The sequence below is a fragment of the Armigeres subalbatus genome, chromosome 1 (genome assembly GCF_024139115.2).
Source record: "Armigeres subalbatus isolate Guangzhou_Male chromosome 1, GZ_Asu_2, whole genome shotgun sequence".
NCBI classification, from domain to species: domain Eukaryota; kingdom Metazoa; phylum Arthropoda; class Insecta; order Diptera; family Culicidae; genus Armigeres; species Armigeres subalbatus.
The window spans coordinates 57909556-57927803 of NC_085139.1; the positions used below are offsets into that span (position 1 = coordinate 57909556).

Genomic DNA, 18248 nt, shown 5'->3' on the forward strand with positions numbered 1-18248 from the left:
GGATCATACACAAGAATTATTTTCAATGGATTTTAGGCCATGTTAATCTCGGTCAATGACACACCAGAAAAAAAATGAAGATTGCTTTCATAATGGAAAGGGGAAGAGTATCAGCGTGGAAATTTTCTTCTACGCTGATACTCTTCCCTTTCTCTTCAAATGGAAGCTTGACAGAAATTCGTTCGATTCAAATCGTAACTAAAATTGCCCATCGCTCGCTTTTCAAAATCCATTTCTACATATTTTTTAAATTTCTGCCGTATATCAATGGAACTATTAATTCTATATTTTCGTCTCTAATTCTATCATGAAAATGTGCATCTGAGTTTGGAAGATGATATATATTACTATTTCCATATCTTTGTAAAATACAATTGAACGCAGAAGTATCGAATCTACTCATCTCATAAATCAAAGAGATTCGAATGTGTTTGAATTGTTTTGGTGTATGAATGTGCCATTTTTTCTACGGATAAATCCACTTTAAGATTTTTATGCACATAGCCTTTTTTTGCCTTTCTCGTATACCAAGGTGTAACGAAAAAGCTATATATTCACTTCCAAGACGATTTTGCGATAGAAGGTCCGTAGACCCATAGTGTTATATACCAATCGACTCAGCTCGACGAACTGAGATGATGTCTGACTGTGTGTATGTGTGTGCGTGTGTGTATGTATGTGCGCAAAATAAAACTCACTCATCTTTTAGGCACTTATCTTGATCCGATTTGTTTGCTTTGATTCGACGGGGAATCCTGTCCCATTGTTTCCTATTGAAAATTGGCCCGATCGGACTACGGGATCAAAAGTTATGGCCAAAATACGATTTATATACAAAAAAAAACACGCTTAGAAATTCTCACTCAATTTTTTTAGTATATCTGATGTAAGAGAAAGGCACAAACTTCGCTAAGTGTATCAACCAGGGTTTTCATCGGTGAGTTCTATATTCATATTCAAAATTGAATTAAGCCGATACAATTATTTTAAAAAATATGCCCCCTCGGATTATTTTTGTCTGAAATTCATAAATTGAGGGGACAGCAATTAAACTTCCAATTTGTTTAGGCCTTCAGAACATTCTTAAATAAATCCAAGGAGTTTTTGATTTTTTCATTTCAAAAATAATTATTATTATCTCCCTTTGACCTTTCGGAGACTAATAGGACATAACTTTTAATAAATATTCTTAACGGTCTTTCCCCTATAAATAGAAACCCATATATCAGGAACGTACATATTGTTTACTCAACTTGAACTAAATTTGAAACCACACCAATTGAAACTAAAAGTGTGCTAGTAAAAAAATCCGTAGATTTCCGCAGAAATTTTCAAATTTCCTTAATTTTTATCCTTAGATCCGTAGAAAGCATTAAATTCCGTAAATCTAAAATTTCCGTAGATCTGGCATCGTTGCTCCTTATTTATCTTTTACTAGCAGACCCGACGAACCTCGTCTCGCCTAAAATTGATTTATTCTCTGATTAGTACTCGAGTTATGCAGATATTTCTGTTTCATTTGTATGGGAGCCCCCCTTTGCAAAGGGGGGAGGGGCCTCGAACCATCTCAAAAACCTTCCCCGGCCCCAAAAACCTCTGAATACAAATTTTCACGACGATCGGTTCAGTAGTTTCGAAGTCTATAAGGTTCAGACAGACAGAAATTCATTTTTATGTATATAGATTTAGATTATATTATATGTTAATAACATTTCTTTCATTCTCAAAAACATAAAGATTTTAATTTATGCATATGACATAAAGCTATTAGAGGAAAAAAAAGAAGACGGCCTTCATATTATCATTATCATATTCCAGAATGAAATACACAAGTTTACATATGGTGCAGAAAAATCCTATTGCAACTAATTGTAACGTAATGCAAAATAATATCATCCAGAAGAAAAGAAAAATTTGTAAGTAGTTTTGAGTAATAAATATATTTAGAATCAATTATTATTTCTTATATCTACACACTCTTCGTCCTTTTACTATAAAATTTAAATATTATTACAGACACAATTAGTTACAACAGGCATATCCCCACATGGGCTAGGCCCCAGCAACAGAGCAACATCGAATTAGAACAACGACGACTTGCATCGGCGTCAGCAGATATTCCAAATTGATAGGCTATCAGTGATTAATTAAAAATAGACCCAAACGAAGCCCACTGGGAGCAGTTACATTCTATATTTAGAGCAGTTCAGTGCTAGTTTAATTAATGAGTAGTGATTTTCCATTGCAATTAATTAATTAAAGAATAAATACATTATATTGATTTGCCACTCGTGACGCGACTGCTTTAATTCTATGTCGTATTCTATATTAGAAACTTCGTCTGAGCTTTGTTTTCGCGATCATAGAAATCAAAATAATCATACTAAAATTGATCTAATTGACATTTGAAACCCTCAAGTAAAGTTGGGTGCTTTTCATTAGTACCATATGAAATCATTTTTTTTTTCAAAAATTTAAAACTCGGAAAGGGCGATACACTAATTAAGTAAAGGATTTTGTTTGATTTATCGACCCCCCGACGATTAAAATCATACAAGTTTTGTATGATGCTTCGAAAATGCCGCAGGTAACCAATCTCTTCCCTTGGTCATCTAAGGTCTTTTATAATTTGATCATGTCCCCAAAGTTTCTGATGATCTCCTAGTCCAATATAATCAAAGGTTCTAAACAAAAAGATGCTGATTGCAAAGCTTCTAAATTTGTTTTCCTCCTAACCATTTAACTATTCTCACAGAAACTACATTGCTTATTAATTCCAACCAGTAAATCTAATTCAAACTTAATCTTGTCTCACCTGCTAAAGACAATTGATATCATTGTATAAGGCACAAGAATTTCCGCCCACGTGTGACGAAATAGCACACCAAAAATTTACCAACTAATCCCATCGTCAAACAGCGATTCGCCACACACACAGTGCGCTACCGAAAGGTCCCCAATCTTCATTCTAGTACGGCGTAACATACGTTAATCATAAATTCCAACGGACACCAGAGCACACGTGGTTAAGCCCGACGAGATAGCCTTTCCTGCGAGGCATGATTTCTCATTTTCCTTAATCAAACTTAATTTCGCACCATCCAATCTGGCGTGTTTCGGCAGCTCTCGTCAGAGTAGCGAAATTCACTCGCCCGCCGATGTTTTCTCCTAACGAAGAAGTTCTTAATTATTCACCCCCTCTTTCGGGGACGACGAAAGGCTTTACCTCGTGTGGTTAGGTCATTCTGTTCTAAATGCCCAACAGAGATTGGATTTGACCCAGCATGACACGCTTACTTACATTAAAAATGAAGTCCTATCCTATCCTGCGTTGGTTCTCGTCTCATATGCAGCTTATGGCCTTATTTCAGTTGGCCATTAAATGCACTTATCCCTCACAACGAAATTTACCACTTTATTCTCCACTCAGAATTATTGCACTCAGTCAATCGATAACGATAACCTAATAAATCTGCTTCTTCACTTCTGACACTAATCCTCAACTCGTCCACAACTTCCAACCACCAAATCAGTTTAGTCCTACCAACTTCCGAGCACACACTTCCCCCGTCACCAATGTCTTCTGTAAGGAATCGCACGCACACTCGCACCTCATCCACCTAATTTTCGGGAGGATACTGCCGGGAGCACGTTGGAGCAACAAATGGTTAAACCTGAAGACAATGTTGAACCTTTTATATCGGTTTTGAGTCGAAAGACAGACCGAGCGCAAGCAGAACCTGTATGCAACAGTTGCTTCCAGAATCGCCTCGTCGTGCCGTGGTGATGTGCGCGCTCTTCAGTTTTTCACCCGAAAGCGCGCGCCAACCAAGCCAAACCGACGACGATGACGGTGATGACGATGATGGTAGTATCAGCAACCGACCGACCGGCGGCCGGCAGCAACACTGTTGGTTGGAAAAGCTGTTTCCTGTACTGGGTGCGAGAGCTGTGAAAAGCGCAGTCCTACTGTCAGTGTGGTGAGGCAGAACATGCATTGCCTGAACCTAACGAGTGCTGCTATAATCCGAAAGTGCAAAGCTCATGCTTTAAAATCTGTTAGAACGAGAATTAGTTTCAACAAATTTAAATATCCTTGAGAAAACAGTTCCATCAATTTCGGTCACTTGAGACTTATTGTTTATTAAAATATCGCAAAAGTCACATTACAGAAAACAAAACTCTTATTAATCCACTCAGCGGTAAGGTAATGTAGCCTTTTTCGTACGGTGAGTAGAAGGCTTTGGGTTCGAGTCCCTCCAGCACACGGTGATCGATTTTCTCGAAATTTCATATCTGTTTATCAATTTTCAAAACTAGTGTGTACGCAGCCAAGTTATTTGATATAATAGTTCGAATTTGCTTGCGTTCGTTTTGTGTATTACCGATTTTGATTTTTTTTTTCAAATTTACCTAAAATCCATCGTTTGTATGTATGTCCTCTCACTACTGCTTACACACAAGTTCAAAATGTTGAATTATGCTTTTTCGTGGTAGGTTTAACTCCTTGTTCAGCTTAAAATTCGCACACACACATAGTTTACTGTCAAAATTTAGGAATTTAATTTCGCCCGGCAGAACACGGATTACTTATAATTTTCATCGATCATCTCCTTTTAAGAGGCTCGGAAGCTTTCTTTCAAGAGGTTCGGAAGCCTCCTTTCAAGAGACTCGAAAGTTTCCTATCAAGAAGCTCGGAAGCCTACTTCCAAAAGGCTCAAGAGCCTTCTTTCAAGAGGCTCGGAAGCCATCTTTCATGAGGCTCCAAAGCTTCATGTCTAGAGGCTAGAAAGCTTCCAGCCAAGAGGCTCAGAAGCCTCCTTTCAAGAGACTCGGAAGCCTCCTTTCAAGAAGCTCGGAAACCTTCTTTCAAGAGACTCGGAAACCTCCTTTCAAGAGGCTCGGAAGCCTGCATTTAAGAGGCTCGAAAGCCTCCTTACAAGAAGCTCGGAAGTCTACTTCCAAAAGGCTCAAAAGCCTTCTTTCAAGAGGCTCGGAAGCCACCTTTCATGAGGCTTAAAAGCTTCATGTCTAGAGGCTAGACAGCTTCCAGTCAAGAGGCTCAGAAGCCTCCTTTCAAGCAGCTCGGAAACCTCCTTTCAAGAGGCTCGGAAGCCTGCTTTTAAGAGGCTCGGAAGCTTACAAAATGCGACTATCTACAACAGGTAGAGTCAACGGCCCGGAGCAGGGACCTTTTTTAACATGTAAACAAATACAAAAAGCAATGAAGAAGCAGGCGGAACGAATGTTTTCGCAAAAAAATTGGAAGCTGCAGCGATCTTCAGTGATGGCACAGGCAGCAGTAGTAAGTACTAGCAGCCAAGACTTCTGAGAACCAGGCAGACCAAAAGGAGCTAGGATCCGAGAATAGGGTGACAGTTCGCGCATGAAGCGAACGAAAATCAAATATTCCTTCCATTTTGTTAACATCATCTTCTTTGATGTGGTGTTGTTCCATTCCCAAAAATTTCATTCTTCCAACCAACAAAACATGCACTGCTACCTGCTGAAAGTTACGCAAAGCAAGAGCTCTCTATCGTGTACAGTCACCGTCATCATCATCAATGATCATTGCATCACCGCATCAACAGCGAGAATTTTCTCATCGAAGCCACGCCCCCATATACTTAAAAGAAACATTTTACATTGTCATTGTATACTATTAGACTATATAAGAAATGTGCACAATGTATCTCTTCTTCATTCAGTATTTAGCCATTGTACGGCAATAAACCGGTCAAAGTAAAAAAGCGAAGTAGTTTTCATTCCCCGAAAGCAGCCAAACCAATCAGCTCTTTTCAGAGCTATGAGTTAATTAACCCTCCAGTCTGAGCTATTGACACACCAGGCATTCCTTCACCGAGAAGGAATCGGCCGATCATCCGTGGCATTCCGAAGAGGAATTGGCCGTTCAGCAGGAATCCTCAACCGAAGGATTGGCCTCATCATTCGACTGTCCGTGATCGGACATTTTGGTCCTATCGAACCGGATCTGGACGATCCGTTTTCCGTTTGTTGCAGCCGCAACTGTGATCTGGCAATCAGCCGATTGTCCATCGTTTCCCTCTGTCGATGCTCAGCAGAGTTAGTTAAAATAATTTTCTGGCTGATTCGAGGAGGAAAATTGCGTTTTAGTGCGAAAGAAAGACGCGAGTGTAACCGTGAGTGAAAACGTTATTGAAACTCGTCGCTGACGTCGTGTGATGCCGATTCAACACACACCAAGTAAAATCGAGCAGAAGGAGAGGATGGCGGATCTCAAATCGCTTGTTCACCTACGTGGACAGGTGAAGGCGAAAGTTACGCGCATCCGCAAAACCGTCGAAGAAGCATCAGGGGCTGCAACCGTGCAGTTGAGTTTGGTGCAATTGAAGCTATACCAACGTAATTTGGATACCCACTACCAGGAGTACTGTGACATCCACCGGCAAATTGTCACACTAACATCCGCCGAGAAGCTATCTGAGCAAGATGAAGCCTACGTCATTTTCGAAACTCAGCACAACGACGCCTGCCTGTTTGTGGAAACGCTTATCCAGTCCATGGAAGCCCCCACCGATATGAGGCTGGTAGCAAGAGGTCAACAAGAACCACCACGCATCATCGTCCAACAGCAACCACTGAAAGCACCCATTCCTACATTCGATGGGAAACCGGAGAACTGGCCACGCTTTAAGGCCATGTTTCTCGATGTGATGAAAACCTCCACCGATTCCGACGCCATCAAGCTGTATCACCTGGACCGAGCCTTGATTGGCAGTGCTGCGGGAATCATCGACGACTCTACCATGCAAGCCAACAACTACGCCCACGCCTGGACGTTGCTGGAGGAACGTTTCGATGACAAGCGACTCATTGTAGATACTCACGTCTTGAGTATGCTACACTTGAAGAAAATGACACGACCCTGTTCTTCAGAACTTCGAGAACTGATCGACGATGTAACCCGGCACATCGATGGTCTCAGCCTAATGAAAGAGCAAATGCTTGGAATGTCCGAGCGCTTCGTCGTGAACTTGGTTGCGAAAGCGTTGGACAACAGAACCCGCATGGAGTGGGAAGCAACTATTCCCCACAAACAAATTCCCACCTACAATGACACCATGGACTTCCTGAAGAAGCGCTGCTCAATCCTCGAGCGGTGTGAAGAAGCGATCCAGAAACCTACCTCGAAGCCGATTCCAGAAAAGGGACCCACTCAACTGAAAACCTATGCCATCACCGAGAAAGCGGAGCCAACATGCCAAGTGTGCGGTGAAGGAAGTCACCCGATCTTCAAGTGCGACGCCATCCGCAAGATGTCCGTTCCAGACCGGGAAGCCAAGGTAAGAGAGCTCAAAGCTTGCTTTAATTGTCTGAGAGTAGGGCATAGGAGCAGTGCGTGCAAATCCTCTTTTACTTGTTGGAAATGTGAAGGTAAACACCATACCCTCCTCCACCCTGACTCTGACGTTTCCCCAGCGACACCAGAATCCGATGATTCGGATAACGAGACTCAAAACCATCAAATACAGTCCACTTCTGCCGTCTATCCTGCAAAAAAGGTTTCAGCTATGTGCAACAGTCTACTTATGACAGCCATAGTTCAAGTTCATGATGCCGATGGAAAACTACGTCCTTGTCGAGTTTTTCTTGATAGTGGTTCACAAGCACACATTGCCTCACGGAAATTCATTCAGTCCCTTAAACTTCCTCGGCTCTCGACAAAGGTTGATATTGTTGGAGCCAATAATCAGAAGTCGTCCCTATCTGAAGTCGTATAGATTCAGATCAAATCTTGCTATTCTGACTACAGTGCAAAATTCGAGTGCCTTGTTGCTGAACAGGTAACTGGAGCAATTCCGTCAGTTCCAATTGACATCCAATCTTGGAAAATTCCTACCGGATTTTCTCTTGCTGATCCCAAGTTCAATCTCCCCGGTGAAATCGATCTTCTTATCGGTATTCAACACTTTTTTCAATTGATGTTGCCAGGACAATTCAAAATTTCTGACAAATTACCTATCCTTCAGGAGACCCGTCTGGGATGGGTGGTCGCTGGAGCGGTTAGCCCAATGCGCGGTATTGATCCCAGATGTTACACAGTAGGAATACAATCATTGGCAAATAATGTTTCGAATCCAAAATTACGGAAAAAACGTCCTACATACTCGTACATTCCACAAAATCTCTACGATACACAAAACCTCAACTCAATCCTACAGACACCTCTTTCGATGAACTGCAACCCATCAAACGAAACAAAACCATCTGCTGAATTCAAACAATCTTCAAGTATATCAGAAGGTAACTCTCAAAACGCATCCAATTATTGTTCCGATGCAAACCCGCTTTATGACCTTTTGCTAGAATCCCGTAAGTCCATTGTCAGCTCTCGAACTAAAGTAACAAATCGTTAATGAACTCTTTCTTGCTGGCGGGAGAATGTTCGCGCATGAAGCGAACGAAAATCAAATATTCCTTCCATTTTGTTAACATCATCTTCTTTGATGTGGTGTTGTTCCATTCCCAAAAATTTCATTCTTCCAACCAACAAAACATGCACTGCTACCTGCTAAAAGTTACGCAAAGCAAGAGCTCTCTATCGTGTACAGTCACCGTCATCATCATCAATGATCATTGCATCACCGCATCAACAGCGAGAATTTTCTCATCGAAGCCACGCCCCCATATACTTAAAAGAAACATTTTACATTGTCATTGTATACTATTAGACTATATAAGAAATGTGCACAATGTATCTCTTCTTCATTCAGTATTTAGCCATTGTACGGCAATAAACCGGTCAAAGTAAAAAAGCGAAGTTTTCATTCCCCGAAAGCAGCCAAACCAATCAGCTCTTTTCAGAGCTATGAGTTAATTAACCCTCCAGTCTGAGCTATTGACACACCAGGCATTCCTTCACCGAGAAGGAATCGGCCGATCATCCGTGGCATTCCGAAGAGGAATTGGCCGTTCAGCAGGAATCCTCAACCGAAGGATTGGCCTCATCATTCGACTGTCCGTGATCGGACAGTGACCACCAAAATTGGAAAGTAGTGTTACTCAGGAGGAACTACAACTTGGGAGGTTCAACCTGATGGAAGCGGAAGTGAGTCAACGAGCTTTATGACTTCATGAAGGACAAGCACAATGTTCACACTAAGATAAAGATTCTAATGATGAGCATCAAAACCGCCGTTAAAGCTGCCGAGCACGAACAGAACGCACTCAAAAGGAGAGCTGAGGCAGCTGAAAAGCGCTGAAAGAGGGAGCGGGGCATACCGCAGACACACAGCAGACAGAGACACAGCATTAGAGTGATTCAAATTTTGACTTTTTCGCTCCCCTGTGCTTAAACGATTGTTTTTGCTATTTTAATAGTCCTCCCAAATTTTTAGCTGATTTGGATGTAATTTGGTTGTGCACGAGCCGCTTGAAGGTTATATGAAAATTACTATGAGAATTGCCACTTATGTAAAGGATCGTTTCGTGAAGCAGCCCAGAATCTATTTGAATATTTTTAACGCATCGCCATCATAGAATAGATCCTAAGCTAAAAGTCAGTTGTTGTTGCGAAGCAATCTGACTTTTGAGAGCAAAATTATAGAGAAAACAGAAATGTCCATTATTGATATTGATGTTATTCTTTTACGTGTTAAATTGAATTTCCCATAGTTCAGTATTTCCCTAATAACTTTTGTTGCCAGCATCAAATCGTTTAGCAACAACGACGATATTTTTCCTTGTTAAATTTTCTATGTTGCTAACGTATTCATACATTTTTAGAGCTTACTGGGCAATGATGGGGAACGGTTTTTCATAAAAGTTACTGTTTTCATAGTAATTTTCATACAAGCTTCAAACTGCTTGTGCTCAGTCAAATTACATCCAAATTAGCTTAAAATTTAGGACGATTATTAAAATGGAAAATGCCATCGTTTAAGCATAGGGGAGCAAAAAAGTCAAAATTTGAATCACTCTAACACAGCATGCACCAATGAGCTGAAATACTCGCACGGAGAAGCGAAGCAGGGACTCGCCAAGAGAGCAGGAAGTCCCGAGTAAACAGCGGAACGTGCATGATTGTGCTAGCGTAGCAAAGGATGGCGCCAAGAACGGTGATTGGCAAACCGTAGAAAGCCAGCGAGAGAAGAGGAGGAAGCAGATAGTGACTGTGGAAAAGAAGAAGTAACAGAAGAAGGAATAAAAACGTCGATCTCCTCGGAAGACGGTCAAGGGGGACGCGACGCCCTGATCGTCGAAGCGAGCGATAGGACGACGTATGCAGCAGTCCTAAGGAAAGTGAGAGAAACCCCGGAGCTCAAGGACTTGGGTGAGAAAATAGTGAAGATTAGGCGTACCCAGAAGGGCAACTTGCTGTTCGAACTGAAGAAGGATCCTACTATCGAGAACTCAGCCTTCCGGGAGCTCGTTGCCAATTCCGTGGACAGTAAAGCAAACGTAAGAGAAGGCAGACAAGATTACGTCGGAAGACGAACTGAGGGAGGCACTAGTCTCGCAATGTATTCTGAGTGAGGTGCAGATGACGATTCGGCTGAAGAAAGCACACAAGGAGCAGCGATACGATTACCAGCAGTTGCTGCCAACAAAATGGTGGAGGTGGGCACGGTGAAAGACGGATGGTCGGTGTTCCCGTTGAGACTCACTCCGCGGGTCACCGAAGGGATGGAACAATGCTTCAAATACATAGCGCTTAGGCACCAGGCGCGAAACTGCAAAGGTCCGGACTGATCCGGTCTATGTAGAAAATGTGGTGAAGAAGGACACGTTGCTAGGGACTGTACGAAGCAACCAAGATGCTTGCTCTGCAAACCGGAGGACGGAAACGACCTTATGACGGGTGGCTTCCAATGGCCTGCCTACAAGAAGGTGATGGCAGGCCGAGATTAATGGAGATCATTCAGTTAAATCTCAATCATTGCGACACTGCACAGCAACTGTTGTGACAGTCGACAACAGAAGCAATGTGTGACGTGGCAATTATTGCTAAACCGAATCGGATCCATTCTGGCAACGGCAACTGGGTTGCGGATGCTACGGGGATTGCGGCTGTCCAAGTGATGGGCAGATTCCCTATCCAAGAGGTGGTAGACAGTTCAAGCGAGGGTTTCCTAATCGCCAAAATTAACGGGATCTTTGTGTGTAGCTGTTACGCACCTCCAATGTTTTGGAGCAATATAACCGGATGCTGGACTCACTCACGGGGAAGCTGATCGGCTGAAAACCGGTGATCATCGGAGGCGATGTCAATGCTTGAACAGTGGACTGGGGAAGCAGACTGACTAATGCCATAGGTTACAGTTTGCTGGAGGGCTCTAGCAAAGTTGGAAGTTAGATTGAGCATCGAAGCCACCGTTAGCTGCCGATGTCACGTTCTGCAGTCCGTCGATGGCGAGGAACATGAACTGGAGAGTTTGTGAAGAATATACCCATAGCCATCTCCAAGCGATCCGGTATAGTGTTGGAACACGAACGCCGACTTTACGACGGGAGATAAGGTCTAGTATCAAAACGCTTCGAGCAAACATCGGCGCTACAAATCAAACGCAGAACAGCTGAAGGAACCGCTAGCGAGGGCTTGCGATGCGACGATGCCGAGGAAATTAGAGCCAACGAACAGCTGGCGACCAAGTTACCGGTCGAACGAAATTCTTGCCAACGTTCACACCGCCTGTCTCAGAGCCAGAATACACTTTCAGAGGGCAAAATATGAAATACTCAGAGAGGAGCGAAAGATAGATTTCCTTGAAGCTAGAGCTGCTTTCAAACGGGCGATCAAAATCAACAAGTCTAATTGCTTCAAGGAATTGTGCCGAGAAGCTGACGCTGTTCCTTGGGGCAACGCTTACCGAGTCGAACAAAGAAGATCAGGGGTCCAGCGACGCCAGCCAAAATGTGTCCGGACAAGCTGAAGATCATCGTGGGCGGTCTTTTCTCGCAGCATGGTTCTACGACGTGGCCGAGTACCGCGTACGAAGAGTACCGAGTAACCGCTGCAGGTATGCAAGTCTCCAATGACGAGCTGTCATCAGTGGCGAAAGGTTTGAAGATGAAGAAAGCTCCGCGTCCGGATGGAATTCCAAATTTAGGTGTAAAATCCGATTTTGGCGTTTCCGGACTTGTTCAGGATGGTGCTGCAAAAGTGTTTAGTGGATACGTGGAAGATCCAGAAACTGGTACTGCTGCAAAAACCAGGGAAACAGCTGGGGAATCCAGCATCGTATAGGCACAAATGTCTGCTGGATATACTGGGAAAGCTTCAGGAAAGGATTATCCTTAAAAGGCAGCAGTAGGCGTCTTCTGGCGACAGTATCATCCTCGATACTAAGGTACGGAGTTCAAGCCTGGGGAGCTGCGCTAAAGGCGAAACGTTACCGGAGGAAGCTGAATAGCGTGTTTCGTCTGATGGCCATCCGAGTCGCAAGTGCGTACCGCACCATTTCGTCGGAGGCAGTTTGCGTTATAGCAGAGATGATTCCAATCTGCATAACCCTAACAAAGGATATCGAGTGCTACCAATGGAGAGATACCAGAAATATGACGAAGACGGTGAGACTGGACTCAATGGTGAAGTGGCAGCAGGAGTGGGACAATGCGGATAATGGAAGGTGGACCCATCGGCTCATCCCCAATGTGTCGACATGGGTGAACAGGGAGCATGGTGAGGTGAACTTTTACCTCACACAGTTCCTGTCCGGACACGGTTGTTTCCGTCACTATCTGCATCGGTGTGGCCATGCGTCATCGCCATTCTGCCCAGCGTGTATCAACATAGAAGAGACTCCAGAACACGTAGTGTTCGATTGCCCGAGGTTTGCGGAAGCACGTAGAGGAATGTGTGACGATGAAGGTGCGTGGAATCCGGTAAGCAGAGTCGTGACGCAGATACTGTCAGAGCTGCAGTGTAGATGGAGAAGGGACCAGCAAATGAACTTCGGTTCGGAGGAAAATCCTGCGCAGTGGCCAGGGTTTGGCCTCGAGTCGTTGGGGCACCGGTGAACCGGAAGTCTTCTGCATACCGGAATCCTCGGACTGTCCTCGGCACTCGATCAGCCAACCTGCTGATGGAAGAAGAAAGAAGAAGGAAGTGCTTCGGGTACGTAGGGCACCGCCAGTGTGGACGTCATCCACCACCGGAACTGTCGTTGCAGAGGACCCGAAGACGAAGTCGGCGCAATGCGAGCAAGCGTCCCCTGCGATAGCCGCCGGTAGTCATGTTACCATCAGTGCGAAAGTTTCTTTCACCGGAACTGGTGGACCACCCTGGACGCCGGGGAAAGTCAGGGGGATTCGAGGGAAGGGAACAACATGGCAGTGGAGCAGTGGATCAGCCAACCAGTCGGCGAACTAGTCTAAGCTAGGGGCCAGAATTTAAGAAGAAGTGCATGTGCAAAATGCAAGACTGTGTGAAGATTTCGGGCGAATCGTGCCTGTTGTTCAACATTGCGCTAGAAGGTGTCAGGCGGAGAGCCGGGTGTAACAGCTGAGGTACGATTTTCAACAGATCCAGTCAATTTATTTGTTTCGCAGATGACATGGACATTGTCGGACGAACATTTGCAAAAGTGGCGGAACTGTACACCCGCCTGAAACGTGAAGCAACAAAAGTTGGACTGGTGGTGAATGCGTCAAAGACAAAGTACATGCTTGTGGGTGGAACCGAGCGCGACAGGGCCCGTCTGGGAAGCAGTGTTACGATAGACGGGGATACCTTCGAGGTGGTCGAGGAATTCGTCTACCTAGGATCCTTGCTAACGGCTGATAACAATGTTAGTCGTGAAATACGAAGGCGTATCATCTGTGGAAGTCGGGCCTACTACGGGCTCCAGAAGAAACTGCGGCCGAAAAAGATTCACCACCGCACCAAATGTGTCATGTACAAGACGCTAATAAGACCGGTTGTCCTCTACGAACATGAAACATGGACAATGCTCGAGGAGGACTTGCAAGCACTCGGAGTGTTCGAGAGACGGGTGCTTAGGACCATCTTTGGCGGTGTGCAAGAAGACGGTGTGTGGCGGCGAAGAATGAACCACTAGCTCGCCCAACTCTACGGCGATCTATAAGGTAGCTACTGCCGGAAGGGTACGATGGGCAGGACATGTTGCAAGAATGCCGGCCAGCAACCCTGCAAAGATGGTGTTCGCTTCCGATCCGGCAGGTACGAGACGGCATGGAGCGCAGCGGGCGAGATGGGCAGTCCAGGTGCAAAACGACTTGGCGAGCGTGGGTCGTATTCGATGATGGAGAGATGCGGCCTCGAACCGTGTATTGTGGCGTCAAATTGTTGATTCAGTGATATCTGTTTAGATGTAGACTAAAAAAATGAATAAACGAATGTGCACAGACAAACGCCTCCCCCAATATTTTTGGCAGGATGGGCAAGAGCCCATCCCTGAACACCTTCCTGGAATTCCTTGGGAAAATCCTCTTGAAAGGCCTTTGTAAATTCATCCAGAAATTCCCTCGAAACTTCCTTTTCCCGGAATATTTTTTTTTCCTGGATATTTTGTTGAGGAATTTTTTTCCGGAAATTTATTAAAGATTAAAATAGGAAATCGTGAAGGCATTTTTGGATGTGTTTCTAACGGAAATATCATAAGAATTTCCAGATGAAATTTTCGAAGGAGCTCTTTAAAATAATTTCCGAAGGATTCTTAAAAGAATTTCTGAAGAAATTCCTAAGTGAAATTTCTGGAGAAATTTATGAAGTTCTTTTAGGAGGTTCTACCGTAGGAATATTCAAATAAAATGAATTATTCCTGGAGGAGCACCCGAAAGAAATTCCGGCAGGAGTTGAATATGTATGCTTGAATTGTAGATTTTTAGAACCACCCGAATAGATTTTCGAAAATATTTTCTTAATTTAGTTTAGTTTAGTTTATATAAAAATTGCAGTAGGTATTTCTTTGAAAATTCAATTGGAAATTTTTTTCGTGGATGCCTTTAATAGTTTTTTAGCAAATTCTTTCAGAAATTCGTTATTCTGAAAGAATTTGCTAAAGAACTATTAAAGACATCCACGAAAAAAATTCAAATTTCCAATGAAATTTTCACAGAAATACCTACTGAAAATTTTATATAAACTTCTAAACTTATACAGGATCTCATTCGGAAATTACTTTAAAAACTTTCACAAGAATTCCGTCAGGGACATCTGAAGGAATTCCTTCGAAAATTCTTGCGCAAATCCGGACAGTAGTAAATCAAAACCCTGTTTTGAATCTATAATTATATTCATGCCAAAAATATAAACCCAAAAATATCGGGATTGCAGTCGATCCATCATCATACTTCTTCGGATATTCTCAAGAATTCCTTAGGAATTTACTTCAGGAGTTGCTTCGGAAATTTCTCCAGAAATTTCTTAGAGTATTCATTCAGGTGATATTTCATGAATTTATCCAAAAGTTCGTTCGGAATATAATCCAGATATTTTTTCGTAAAAAGATACCCCCAGGAATTAATTCGATTAGTCATCCAGAAGATCTTTCATGCATACCTTCAAAAATTCCTCCAGGAATTCCATCGTAAATTACTCTAAGTAATCCATCGGTAATTCCTCCAGTGATTCATTACTAAATTTCTTCAAAAACGCTCAGCAAATAAATCTAGAAACACCTTCTGAAATTCTTTTGGGAGTTCTTTAGAAAATTTCTTCCAAAATTTGTCTAAGAATTCTTTTGGAAAATCTCCAGAAATTTTGTAAAAGAATTTCTTTAGCAATCCGCTGGAATTATTTTCAGGAATTACCAAACAAATTCCTATTATTTTAGACTTTATTTAGGTGTTTTTTAATCTTAAAATTAAGTTCAACACCGCTACAATCCTAAAGGAAATTTCAAAAGAACCTGAATTGAATTTCTCGGTAGATTGCTCCAGGAATTCCTTCGGATTTTTTTCCAAGGATTCTTTCGGAAAGTTCTCAGGAAATTACTTGTGAGATTGATACAGAAATTCTTTTGAAAAGCATCAAGATATTCTTTCGAAAATCAAAAGAACGAATTCTAGGAATTCTTTCAGATTTTCCTATAAGAAAATCTTTTTTTAAATCCTTGAAGAACACAGAAGATTCCTTCAAAAAATTTCTTAACCTTTTTTTAAAGAATTTCTTCGGAAGCTCCTTTGGAAATTTGGTCAGAATTCCTACGGAAATACCTGCGGAAATTGTATCAGGGAAGCCTCCCGGAATTCCCACAGGAGAATTCGTTCGGACTTGTTTTGGAAATTTCTTTAGAAATTCCTGCGGAAATTGGTTTAGGAGTTCCTTTTTTGAGAAACTGTTTCAGCAATTATTTCAGGAATTTCTTCAAGAAATTTTTCCAGTACTTCCTTAAGAGATCCCTCTAGGAAGGTGGAAGAATTCTTGGAAATCCTTATGAATTCCTTCAAAACTTCATCCAGGAATCCCTCCGGACATTCCTCCGTAAATTAATACACAGTATAAGAAAATTCCAGCCCCGTACTGCTTACCGTTTTTAATTAAATTGCTTTAAGAATTTTTGGGAAGAGTTTTAAAAACTACTTCGTATGGTTCCCCGTGGAGATTTTTTCGATTATCATCTTTCTGCTTCTTCTTCTTCATGCAACATCAAAGTGCCAATATATGGGCCTGGGAAAAATCTTACATGGGGGGAGGGAGGCTGTGAGTGTACGGCCCCTTGCGCTATTTTGATGAAGGTGCAAGGGAGTTGAAGAACCACGTACTTACTTGATACTTTATGGGCTACAGCTCTTCGATGAACCTACGCCGAATGGAGTATCCTTCTCCACTGGACTCGATCCTGGGCCAATCGCTTCCAGTCACCCTGAACATTGAGCGCCCTCAGGTCCTCTTCAACTACAAAAAGCCATCGTGAACGCGGCCGTCCACGAAGCCTGCGGCCTCTTCTGGGTTCTCTACTGAATATTATCTTCGCTTGATGTTCTTCCGACATACGAACAACGTGACCCGCCCACCGTAGTCTGCCGTGTTGTATAAGCTTAATAATATCCAGCCCTTTATATACCTGGTACAATCCGTGATTCATGCGACGCCGCCAGATACCGTTCTCCTGTTTACCGCCGAGTATTGTCCGCAACACCTTACGCCCAAACACTCCGAAAGTTCTTCGATCAGCCTGCTTTAACGTCCATGTCTCATGGCCGTATAAAGCCACCGGAAGAATCAGAGTAGTATACACCGCGAGTTTTGTTTTCGTTTGCAGACTACGGGACTTAAGCTGGTTACGAAGTCCGTAATAAGCCCTATTTGCAGCTGCAATACGCCTTTTCACCTTGCGGGTAACATCATTATCGCACGTCACTAATGTTCTAAGGTACACAAATTCTTCTACCACTTCAAATTTTTCATCATCCAGCACCATTTCGCTACCACCACCACTAATAAACCCACGTTGATTGCCAGCGACAATGTACTTCGTTTTGCTGCTGTTGATCGTGAGTCCAATCCTCGCTGTCTCCCTCTTGAAAGGCACAAAAGCCTCTTCCACGGCACAGCCATCAATCCCGATAATATCGATATCGCCCGCAAATCTCAGGAGCATATGCGATCTTGTGATAATGGTACCGCTTCTTTGCACACCAGCTCTCCTAATTGCTCCCTCGAGCGCTATATTGAACAGTAGATTCGAGAGTGCATCACCCTGCTTTAATCTATCTAAGGTAACAAATGACGTCGATATTTCATCCGCAACCCTTACACTTGATTTCGATCCGTCCAACGTTATACGAATCAGCCGTATCAGTTTCGCCGGAAAACCATGTTCAAGCATAATTTGCCATAATTCATTCCGTTTCACTGAATCGTACGCCACCTTGAAATCAATAAACAGTTGTACTCCCGGAATTCATCAAGGATTTGTCTCAGGGTAAACATTTGATCCGTCGTTGATCGCCCCTCACGAAAACCTGCTTGGTATTCGCCGACGAAGGACTCTTCAAGCGGTCTCAATCTGTTGATTGGATTGGATTGGACATAATTTTGTATGCCGAATTAAGGAGTGTTTGGCGGTAATTGGCGCACACCAGTCTGTGCCCTTTCTTAAAGATAGAGCAAATGAGGCCGTCCAACCTGCCAGCAGGCATTTCCTCTTCTTCCCATATTTTCAACAAAATATGGTGCAGAACTTCATAAAGCTGCTCACTGCCATGTTTGAGAAGTTCAGCCGGGAGCTGGTCCGTCCCCGCAGCTTTATTCTTTTTCAGCTCTATGACAGCTTTTTTAACCTCATCTAGTGTAGGCG

At 43.1% G+C, this 18248-nt stretch overlaps 1 protein-coding gene across 3 annotated transcripts in view; it reads right to left on the reverse strand.

Moving 5' to 3' along the window:
• Window positions 1-18248, reverse strand: part of LOC134208460 (uncharacterized) — a 135747-nt gene that overhangs the window by 51525 nt on the left and 65974 nt on the right. The window contains exon 1 of one of the 3 annotated variants that reach the window (XM_062684696.1): window positions 3302-3652. The exons of the other annotated variants lie outside the window; for them this stretch is intronic. The gene's annotated coding sequence lies outside the window, so the exon portion shown is untranslated. Of the gene's footprint in view, window positions 1-3301; window positions 3653-18248 lie in introns of those variants that run through there. 3 annotated transcript variants of the gene reach the window in all.